At 48.4% G+C, this 10709-nt stretch overlaps 1 long non-coding RNA gene across 1 annotated transcript in view; it reads left to right on the top strand.

Moving 5' to 3' along the window:
- Positions 1-1472: 1472 nt before the first annotated feature.
- The window catches only part of LOC109372228 (uncharacterized), an 11879-nt gene continuing 2642 nt past the window's right edge, over positions 1473-10709 (top strand). The window contains exons 1-2 of the long non-coding RNA XR_002122018.1: positions 1473-1550; positions 6128-6260. This is a non-coding gene — a long non-coding RNA (uncharacterized LOC109372228). The remainder of the gene's footprint in view (positions 1551-6127; positions 6261-10709) is intronic.

Raw genomic sequence — 10709 nt, 5'->3', positions numbered from 1 at the left:
CCAGAGGGGTAGACAGACCTATCCTCAGACAATGACGAGTGCGCAGGGCTGGGATGGGGGAGTCCAGAAGGGGTGCTTGACTTGGCCTGGGGGTGAGGGAGGGCTTCCTGAAGGAGGAGGCATCACAGCTGGGGTAGAAAGCCAAGGGAAAAAGTATCCCAGGCAAAGAGAATAGTACATGCAAAGCCCTTGAGTTGAGAAGAGCCTGGAAGGTTTCCACGCACAGATCTAACCTAGTCACCCTACCCTCTGAGTGGCCCCAGTGGCTTCCCTCTGGATGAAGTCCAAACCCTTCAGCCTGGCATCTGTGTATTCAGTAATACATTCCTTCAATCATTTAACAAACCATATCCACAGAATGGCACGCTGAGAGATATCAAACAGATGGAGACAGGTGGGGAACTGGGGGGAGGGCCATCTTCAGCAATAAATCAGGTGGTCAAGAAATATTGTTAAGGAGGAAAATGCAGGTGCAGGAGAAGGTGTATAGGACAGGCTGTGGGGAAAACAAACAAATATATTAAAGCCTATTGCAAATTCATTGATTCTACAGAGAACAAACAAATGGTCACCAGAGGCAATGGGGGTGGGAGGTTGAGTGGAAAAGGGGAAGGGGATTAAGAAATACAAACTTACAGTTCCAGAATAAGTCACGAGGATATAAAGTACAGCACAGAGAATAGAGTCAATAACACTGTAATAACGATGTACAGTGACAGATGGTTACTAGACTTATTATGATGATCACTTCGTAAGGTATATAAATGTTGAATCACTATGTTGTACACCTGAAACTAATATAACTTTGTATGTCAACTATAATTAAAAATAAATTCTAAAAATTCTAAAAAGTGCAAGAATTTGTAGAAGCTGCTTTCAGAAAGGAAAGCCATAGCTTTGCAGCTCAACATGGGCACCGTGCCTCACTGCTTAGCATGTAGCTGAATGACTTCGGTCAAGCCACTCAGTTCTCCAGCCTAAGTTTGCTCAGCTGTGGAATGGGGATAACAGTAGCATCTGCCTCAGAGATTGTGGCGGGGTGAACCAAGTTCATGTGTATAAAGCGCTTTCGTTGTTTCCTGGCAAACCACAACCTCTTGGCACTTTCAGCCATGGTGGCCTTTTGAGATCAACATTAAATCTAAGGCAAAAGTAAAAAAAAAAAACCAAAAAAACCTCTTCCATGCGTTCCCTCAAACACAGATTCACATGCTGGTGCTCACCCTGAGGAGTGTTCCGTTCCCAGGGGCCACTGGGCAAAGGGAGCCTGAGAGGCCCCAGGTGGGAGCCGGCAGCTGGGTTTCAGATGCTGCAGAGCAGGTGGACAGGGTGGGGGCGGGGAAGCTTCTGGCAGCCCTCCTGTTAATCAGGGCCCTCAGGGCATGGAAAAATGGCATATAGGCCAGTTAGGCAACATAGGGATAAGCCAGGCTTAGCCTAGTCACTGCCCACCCACTCGAAGCACAGGAGTGCCCACAGGAGGCAAGATGGAGGGAGGAGGCTGCAGAACTCGGGGACTCTGGAATCCCAGAACCTTCCGGGAATGCAAGGTGGGTGTGGGCCAAGAGGGGAAAGTTGGAGGGTTTGTTTGGTCCAGGATTGGCCAGGAATGTCCCACCCCCCTGCCCTCCCCAGGCTTGGAGAGGAAAACACCGACTAGTTTCAACCAGCTTTACCTCCCACTCAGCCAAACCTCCTACCCAGATTCAGATTTCATCACTGTGGGGGGAAAAAAAAGGCCTGCGGCTCCAAGAAGACATTGAGAGGAGCCAGGAGGAGGCTGGGCTGAGTGATAGGAAACCTCGACCTCACAGAGCAGGGAGGCCCTCCTTGGCCTCAGTTTCCCACTTGTGAAATCGGTGTTGTTCCAAAGGGTGTCTGTCCTGGGAGGACCAGGTGTCTCACAGCAGCAGGGCTTCAGCCTCCTCCATCAGACTTGTAATCAGGACGTCCCAGAGGATACAACCTCCCCTCCTCTCTCGGATTTGCATTCATGCATTCAGCAAACTTTTTCTGAGCACCTACTGTGTGCCATCCTATGGCTGAAACAGGCCTAACTCCTGTCCTCCTGGGCTCATACTCCAGTGGGGGAGACACTGAGCAGGGCTGGGATAGAGGAGCCCAGGGGGGAAGCCCAGCCTGGGAAATAGGGCCAGTGAGGGCTTCCTAGAAAAGGCATCTGAGCTGCATTTTGAAGGATGTCACAGCTGACCAGTGAAGGGTGGAGGGAAAGGGTACAGGCAGAGGATACAGCAAGAACAAAGGCCTGGCGGTAAGAAATTTAGGAAACCAAGAATAATTCCATTTGGTCGGAGTGGAAGCTGCCGAGAAATGAGGCTGGAGCAGTGGGCAGGAGCCAGACTAGGGAGATAGAAATAAAGAAGCTGAAGTTAAAATTATTCATTTAACACAGTTCTCCTCATGGAGTTTATCACCTACGTTCACTGTTTCTTAAACTTCCCACGTCTCATAGCCCCCTTTGCATGTTAAAATGCCGATTCCTGGGCTCCAAAGCCTAACTTCAAGAGGGAGGAAAGTAAAATCCTACCACCTGCCCAGAAGGAGAGGAGAATGGGCAGATTGGTGAACAGCCCTAAAGACTATTTCTAGAATTCCACTCCTTGATTGGCGTCCAGGGGTTCTTAGCATGGTCTATACATCTATATTTTCAAACTTCAGGTGTCAACCTATTAATAAAGCATTAACTAAATTAGCAAACCTCAAGCAGTTAATTTTAAAAAGTATGAAATATCAGAATATATTGTTAAAGAATTATTACTTCGTGAAATTTTAATTTAATTTAATTTAATGTACACCTGTACATACACAATACTATGTTGCAAGTCAAATACACATTCTCTTGAGTATCAGTGTCTCAAATTCAATACAGTTTGAAAATTTTTGCACGGTTTACCCCATCCTGACCGTTTCAGTCCTGCCTCCTCACCTCTTTTTCTCACACACCTTTCTTCTCACTTGACTAAGATCTTCAGATTTTCACTCAGGATCCCCTGAGTCCTCCAGATCCCCAGGCTGGGTCAGGGGTCCCTCCAGCCTCCTCCAGCCCCCTGGACTCCCCCTTCACAGCCCTACCCACTCTGAGTGGACACTGTCTGGGGATGGGTCTGTCCCCACCATTGGGCTGGGGTTGGGGACTGTCTCAACCACCACTGTACCCCCAACATCTCCCTGCCCAGGAGCCAGGAATACAGTAGGGGCCCTGAGAATGTGGGCTGGCTTTTTTAGAAACAAGAAAAAAAAAGAGGAAGCTGAACCCTTGGGTCCATCAGGGCGAGGAGGCATGGGGGCTTCATGCATTCTGGCCTGGCTGGGAAGCTGCAGCCTGGGGGACTTGAGACGGGCCCTAGAGCGTCCCTTCCAACCTTTCTAATTATTTATTTAAGAGCTGGCTTGTCTGGGCTGCTCTGCCCCGCCTCCCCCAGCTGCAGGCTGTCAGGCCCCTGGGGCTTGTGGTCCAACAGTAACTCGGGTTTCTGGGCCTGGAGGCCCAGAGGGGGTGTGTCAGGCACTGCCCTCTCCACCACCTCCCCACAGATCTAGCCAAGGTCACAGGAGCTGTTTCCCAGGGCAGCTGCCCCTGCCACCACTCCTGGCCCTGCCCTGGGACCCCACAGGTGTCCTGGGGCTCGGGTGACCTGGATAAAAAGACATTTGATACTTCCAGGGAGGCAGGATAGGATACTGAAATGGTCAAGGGCATGGGGGATGGTTGGGGCAGAGAGATGGGTCCTCCCACTTCTTAGCTGACCTTGGGCAACTGGTGCCACCTCTGAGCCTCACGTCCTCACATCTGAAACAAGATGAAAGTGATATTCAGCCATGCGGAGGCAGAAGGATTGAACAAAACAGCGTGGTGACAGCCCTTAGTACAGGCCTGGGCAATGTGATAGGAAATCAGAACATTGGAGGGGCTTTTATTACTGTGATGATTACCTTTTTTCTTTAAAGAGCCCCGTTAGAGATGAGCCAGGCCACACACTGGGGGATCTGAGGAGACACGGACCTGCCCTGGGGGTCTGAGGGGTGAGGCCCTGTCAGGAGCTAATTCTGACTGTGGATAACCACACAGCCCTGTTCATGTGACTATGTAGGCGTCACCTTTGAGGGCGGCTGGCCTGAAGGACCAGAACACTGTAAGTCTGGGGACATTGACGTGTCAGGCTGCCTGGGGCTACAGGAGTCCTTGAATACACAGTAATTCCCCTCACTGGATGCAGCTGGCTGGATCCCAGTTGAAAGGTCCAAAGAGCCACTGCCTCACTTTCTGAGGGGAGTGGGGGCTAGTGAGTGGCCTGGCCTTGAGAGGGATTAGATTTTGTACTTCAGCAGGAGATGAGAGGACAGGCTAAGTGTTGATTAATAGGCCCTGGGCAAAGTCCTGCCAGAGCTGTGGGAGAGGGTCAGCATTTTGGGATGAGAGAGGTAGGGTGAAGGGGGCTGCAAGTAAAGCAGGCTCATGATATATGAGGGCACAGTAGAAACCAGTGGGTCCAACCCCCACTTGGTACAAACAAGGAAACTGAGTCCCAAAGTCTCACAGCAAATTATTGAAATAGCCAGGAGAGGAGCTGTGAGCTATGCCAGCTAAGGCCCTGGGTAGGAGTGAGGTGTCGGGCCTGGAAGGGAGAAGGGCACAAAGCGTTGAGAACAACAAAACCATAAGGCTTCACAGCCTGAGAAGGCCAGCAAGATATATTCCACCTAATTTTTTTTCAAAGTACCAATTAAAATTTTTTTAGATGAAATTCACATAACATAAAAATTAACCATTTCAAAGCATACAATTCATTGGCATTTAGTACATACACAATGGCATGCAGCCATCACTTCTACCTCATTTCAAATAATTTTTATCACCCCCCAAAGGAAACCCCGTACCTGTAAAGCAGTCACTCCCCATCCCCTCCCCCCAGATCCTGGCAGCTACTACTCTTCTTTCTGTCTCTATGGATTTACCTCTTCTGGACATTTCATATAAATGGTGGTCTGAATGTTTGTGTCCCCCACAACTCATATGTTGAAACCTAATCCCCAAGGTGATGCTATTAGGAGGTAAGGCCTTTGGGAGGTGATTAGGTCATGAGGGTAGAGCCCTTATGTATGGGATTCATACCCTTATAAAAGAGTCTCCTGGGCGGGCCGGGTGACTCAGTTGGCTGGAGTTCTGAGCAACAGGGTTGCCGGTTCGATTCCCACATGGGCCAGTGAGCTGTGTCTGAGCTGAGCTGCCACTGAGCTGCCAATGGGAGGCCAGATGGCTCAACTGGTGAGAACACATGCTCCTAACAACAAGGTTGCTGGTTCGACTCCTGCATGGGATGATAGGCTGCACTCCCCCCAACACCACCACCACCACAACTAAGATTGAACATGGCACCTTGAGCTGAGGAGCCGTGAGCTGCTGACGGGTGGCTCAGTTGGTTAGAGCACATACTCTTAACAACAAGGTTGCTGGTTCAATTCCTGCATGGGATGGTAGACTACGCGCCTCCCCTGCAACTAAATTGAAAGTGGCAACTGGACTTGGAGCTGATGGGTCCTGGAAAAACACAATGTTTCCCTTCCCCAATTCCCTAACACTGTTCCTTTTCCCAATTCCCCAATAAAGTCTTTTTTTTTTTTAAGATTTTATTGGGGAATTGGGGGAGGGAAACAGCTCTGGGGAATCGGGGGAAGGGGAACAGACAAGTTATTGTCGTTTTGTTCCTCAGTCTAGTTGTGGAGGACGTTGCTTCACTGGCCCATGTTGGTATTATCATTGCACTCTTCCTGGGTGAGGCAGATCGGTTGCCGGCCTCTGAATAGCCTCTCACGGAGACTCTTGGCAGCTCACACCGGCTGCCAGCCGCTCACGCTGGCTGCCGGCCACACATGGTAGCTTATGGCAGCCCACTGCAGCAGGAGCTGCAGCCTACACCGTCACCGGTGACTCACAGCAACCCAGCTCCAGGTCGAGCTGTTCACGAGCTGTAGAGGGCAGTGTCACTGGCCCCCATGTGGAATCCGAACCGGGGCCCTGCTGCTCAGAGCTGGCATTCCAAGCTAGCTCTTAACCAATACGCCACTCGGCCAGCCCTAAAATCTTCTTTTTTTTTTTCTTAAAAAGAGGCTTCTGAAAGATCCCTCACCTTCTGCCACCTTCTGCCACCAGAGGACACAATGAGAAACCTGCAATGTAGAAGAGGGCCCTAACCTGACCATGGTGGCACCCTGATCTTTGACTTCCAGCCTCCAGAACTGTGAGCAATCAATTTCTGTTGCTTATAAACCCCCAGCCTGTGGCATTTTGTTAAAGCAGCCTGACTGAACCAAGACAGTGACCTTTTACATCTGGCTACTTTCACTTAGCAACCCACCCAATATTTTGATTTAATTATAGTAACTAACATTTATTGAACATTCCTGGATGCTGCTCCCAGAACTCTACGTATATTAACCTCTTTGAGCCTCTCAATAGCCAGTGAGGGGGTCCTATTATTATCTTCATTTTACAGTCCAGTAAACAGGGACAGAGAGGTCCACTGACCTGCCCAAGTTTGCACAGCTGGTAAGTGGTAGAGCCAGAATTCTTTTCCTTCTCCTTTATTTTTATTTGATTTTATTATTATTTTTTAGCATGTTATTTTTGTACTGTGATAAAATAAACATAACATGATATTTTAAAAAAACATAGCATGATGTTGACCATTTAAACATTTCAAAGTGTACAATTCAGTGGCATTGAGCACATTCTCAGTGTTGTGTAACCATCACCATAATCAAGTTCCAAACCTTTTTCATCACCCCTAAGATCAGAGCCAGGATTTGAACCCCTAATTTCTATCTTTAGAGGCCAAGCAGCTATTGCTACCTTACTCCTCAACTGAAGAATCTAGCAAATAGGCAAGAAGTTGTCCTCTCCTTGGAGTGAGGCCTGCAAGATATGTATCTACTGGTTGTTTCCTAGGCCTAGCTAGGATCTGGGTTCTAGCACCAGTTCTGGAACACTGTGGGCTGTTCTCTCTGCCTGGAAACTTCCTTCCACCTCCAGGTCTTTGTCTCCTGTGATAATGAGGGGGATTTCTATAGGCAGGGGCTGCCGAAGGGTGCGAACAGGAAAGAGAACAGACTGACAGGCCAAGACTGGCTTCATGAATGGTTTAAGCTCCTGGAGCCAGCTATGCCTGAAGCCAGCCAACCTGATGATTTTTTTCATTCAGATGAGCCAATCTGTTCCTGACTTTGCTGCCAACAGTTACAGTGGAAACTTCAGCCTCTTGAAACAGAAAGGGGCTGAACTGATGGAGTGGGAGTTAGCCTGGTGATAAGGCGCTGGGAAGTAAGCTACAGGAGAGGGGAAATGTGTGAACAAACAAGAGTGGGTGTTTTCACATAGCCCATTTCAGGGGACAGACGGCAGGTTATCAAGGTGGCCATAATGTGGACTTTCTGAGAGGCCATGGTGAGGTCATGGTGCAACCTCCTGGTTGCAAGACAAAGGGGCAAGCACCAACTATGGAGGGCCTAGGTCTTGGAAGGATCCTGAGGCTTTGACCTGGGAGCAGCAGGAGCCATCCACGGGTTTAAGTAGCAGAGTAACACAATCAAGTTTGCATGTTTAGATGAAGCCTCTGCACTCTGACCCATTTGCTGAGGGGGTGTGGAAATTGGTATGGCCTCCATGGAAAGACATGAGGCAACAGGCATTAACGTTAGAACTCCCACGCCCTTTGACACAGTGCTTCTTGTTTGTGGGGTTTATTCACACAGAGAAAAATCACCAAAGCACTGTTTGTGTTAGCAAAAGACTGGGAGCGAGCTAAGGGTCCATCAGGAAGAGACCAGTGTTAAAGAACAAAATTCAATCGAGTAAATGTTAGGATCTAATTGGCTTTATTAAGTGATTCATGAATGAGGCAGCATCCCACCTAGCGACTAGAAGGGTGCTCTGAGGGGTTGTACAAAATGGGAGGTTTCATAGGAAGATGATGGGCAAGGGAACTATTAACAAAAGAAAAAAAAAGGATTATTTTTAGGTCAGGACATCTTTTGGAGGGCAGGGAATGGCAAGGGTTTTTATCATGCAGATTGCTTCTTTGTTATGGGGGAAGGCATGGGGAGTGGACCCGCAGGACAAGTTGACAGATTACCTCATTGGTGTTAACCAGAAAATTCTAGACTGGTTGATTAAGATGTTTCTGGGAGAGGTTGAAACAGCAATGAGGCCAGATATTAAATCTAGGTTTGGTACCGTGGGCTTTTAGCACAAGTGATGCCATTTTGGTCCTGTGGTCTTCTCTTTAACACCAGCAAATATCTCATGGCCCATCCATGCAATGGAATACTATGCAGCTTTACAAAGGAATGAGCTAAATCTCTATGCATTATGGTGGTGTGTTGGTAAATATTTAACCACTGGCTCTCTGGGGGAGGAAACAGTGGTGATTTGTAGCGTTTGCCAATGTCTGTGGTTTAAATACTCCCACCATGGCTATTTTAAGCCACTAACGTGACACCACTGAATACAGAGTTTGGCAGAGATATGCAATAGCCCACCACTATGTAGTATTTCTACCATGCAGACACAATAGACATAAATAACCTCTAGAGGAAGTGATAAATTGTGGCTACTTATTTATCTTTGTGTTTAATATCATTTATTTAATTGTAAGTTTATATAATTTAAATTTTAATAATGGCTATGTTTAACAACTGGCTTGCAAAATTCCAGAAAGTTTAGCAATCAGCTCTTACAGACTGTTACAAGCCAACCCCAGCACACCACTGAGACATTTCCAAGATAAGAAAGCCAAAGCCAACTTTTGGACAAGGCTCTACAGCAGCAGTTCTCAACCTGTGGGTTGCGACCCCTTTGGGGGTCGAACGACCCTTTCACAGGGGGCGCCTAAGACCATCGGAAAACAAAAAGATATTTACATTACGATTCATAACAGTAGCAAAATTACAGTTATAGAGTAGCAACGAAAATAATTTTATGGTTGGGGGTCACCACAACATGAGGAACTGTATTAAGGGGTCGCGGCATTAGGAAGGTTGAGAACCGCTGCTCTACAGGATTGTGTCTCACCAGCCTCCACCACCAACCACCACACTCTCCCCTCACTCACTCATCTCCAGCCACACTGCTCTCCTTCCTGGATCTGGAACACGTCATATTCAATCCTACCTCAGGGCCTTTGCACTTGCTGTTCCCTCCGCTGTTTCTACCCTTACCCCCAGATAACCACATGACTCACTTCCTTACCTCCTTCAGGTCTTTGCTCAAGTGTCACCTTTTATCGGGGCCTTCTCGGACCAGCCTGCAGAAAAATAGCATTATGTTTTATCAATACTCCAGCATTATGTTTTATAAATAGCTCTTACTGTGCCATCTGACCTACTATGTAACGTTAAAATGTACTTGTCATTTTCTTTATCTACTGTCTGTCTCCCCTACTAGAATGTCAGCTCCAAGGGGACAGGGAATTTTGTCTGTTTTCTTCTCTGCTGTATCCCCAGTGTCTAGAACAGTACCTGGTGTATAGTAGGTACTCAATTAATGAATACAGGCATACCTCATCTTATGGAGCTTCATAGATGTTGCTTTTTTGTTGCTGTTGTTGTTACAAATTGAAGGCAAGACCCTCCACCAGCAAAAGGATTACACCTGCCTTTATAGTGATGGTCTGGAATCAAACCCACAATATCTCTAAGGTATGCCTCTATACCCTTAGGTTTAGGTGCAGAATCGTGTTAATAACTTGAACAGTATGTCACCATTTATGCTTACATAGGCTAGACTACCTCTGGGAGAAAATGGTGGGTCCAGGAGGGGTCCCAGGAGGAGCGGAGAAGGGAAGGCTTTCACTGTATCCCCTCCTGTACCTTTAGGAATCTGTGCCATGTGCCCTTCATTTACCTATTAACACTTTTTTCAAGTGCTCTATAAAAAGTACTGCCTCGAGCTGCCGTGGGGGGCAGGGACACAGAGGAAGGTGAGCCTGGGCTGCGAGGAGGCCGGGGCAGTGATCCGGGAGCAGACGGGACAGGGCTGCCAAGCCGTCACAGACTGTTCCAGAAGGTCCCGCCATGGAATGTTCTGCACAAAGCCCTTAGAAGGCTCTGGGAGGCGAGGCCTGTCCCTCAGGCCCAGCCTCTGTAAGCCAGCCAGCCAGACAGACGGATCTCCCAGAAAGGTACCTCGGCCACCTCCGCCCCTCCATAAAAAAATTCCAATAAGATCCAGCCACCTCCAACTGTCCACTGGGTCAAAGCTCTCCATCCTTCATACCTCATCTCATAAAGGCGCAGCTGAGTCACATCCTGTCCTGTTGCCCCCATCCCTCCTTCTCTTTCCTTCCTCCTCTTCCACCCCCACCTCTCCGTCTCTCTTCCTCTCCTCCCTCCTCCTTCCCCTCTTTCCTTCTTCTCTGTCCAGCTGCTCCTTCCAGCCATGTACCACCTCCCCCAGGGCCTTTCAAACACAAGCTATCTCTCTGCTCCACACCTTTGCCCACGCTGTTCCCTCTGCCTGGAACTCCCTTCCCCCACCTCTTCATCAGAGTGGTTTATCTGGAGATCTTGGCTTCCATCCTTCATGTAACATAAATTTGCCAGGCATCAGCATTTTGTCAGGCACCCTGCCAGGGATGAGGGAGCAGGGTCTGAGGGGAGGGCACATCCTAGCTGGGAAGGCAGGAAATAAAGGC

Source organism: Hipposideros armiger, unplaced genomic scaffold, assembly GCF_001890085.2.
Source record: "Hipposideros armiger isolate ML-2016 unplaced genomic scaffold, ASM189008v1 scaffold_619, whole genome shotgun sequence".
NCBI lineage: Eukaryota > Metazoa > Chordata > Mammalia > Chiroptera > Hipposideridae > Hipposideros > Hipposideros armiger.
The sequence above is the reverse complement of the archived record's forward strand: the minus strand, read 5'-3'. Positions and strand labels throughout refer to the sequence as shown.